Here is a 955-nt window from a genome sequence, read left to right as displayed (position 1 = left end):
GGAACGACCGCGGACCACCAGGGGCCGAGAAAACCACCGTCTCATGGGGCCGGACACTCAGGGTCAGGGAAAAATCCAATATATATCTGGTGATATCTCGGGTGCTATTAGAGATAGCGCAATAAACCAAAGTGAGTTATCTGCAGGAGGCCCTGGCGCATGAATCTGTGCAACGGGAACGACCTCGGACCACCAGGGGCCGAGAAAACCATAGTCTCATGGGGCCGGACACTCAGGGACAGGGGAAAATCCAATATATATCTGGTGATATCTCGGGTGCTATTAGAGATAGCGCAATAAATCAAAGTGCATTGTCTGTAGGAGGCCCTGGCGCATGAATCTGTGCAGCGGGAACGACCCCGGACCACCAGGGGCCGAGAAAACCACAGTCTCATGGGGCCGGACACTCAGGGACGGGGAAAAATCCAATATATATCTGGTGATATCTCGGGTGCTATTAGAGATAGCGCCATAATCCAAAGTGAATTACCTGCAGGAGGCCCTTGCGCATGAATCTGTGCAACGGGAACGTCCTCGGACCACCAGGGGCCGAGAAAACCACAGTCTCATGGGGCCGGACACTCAGGGTCGGTGGAAAATCCAATATAGATCTGGTGATATCTCGGCTGCTATTACAGATAGCGCAATAAATCAAAGTGCATTACCTGTAGGAGGCCCTGGCGCATGAATCTGTGCAGCGGGAACGTCCTCGGACCACCAGGGGCCGAGAAAACCACAGTCTCATGGGGCCGGACACTCAGGGTCAGGGGAAAATCCAATATATATCTGGTGATATCTCGGGTGCTATTACAGATAGAGCAATAAATCAAAGTGCATTGTCTGTAGGAGGCCCTGGCGCATGAATGTGTGCAGCGGGAACGACCTCGGACCACCAGGGGCCGAGAAAACCGCAGTCTCATGGGGCCGGACACTCAGGGTCAGGGAAAAATCCAAT

The sequence above is a fragment of the Nomia melanderi genome, unplaced genomic scaffold (assembly GCF_051020985.1).
Source record: "Nomia melanderi isolate GNS246 unplaced genomic scaffold, iyNomMela1 scaffold0014, whole genome shotgun sequence".
NCBI classification, from domain to species: Eukaryota; Metazoa; Arthropoda; class Insecta; order Hymenoptera; family Halictidae; genus Nomia; species Nomia melanderi.
Note: the sequence above shows the minus strand (reverse complement) of the source record.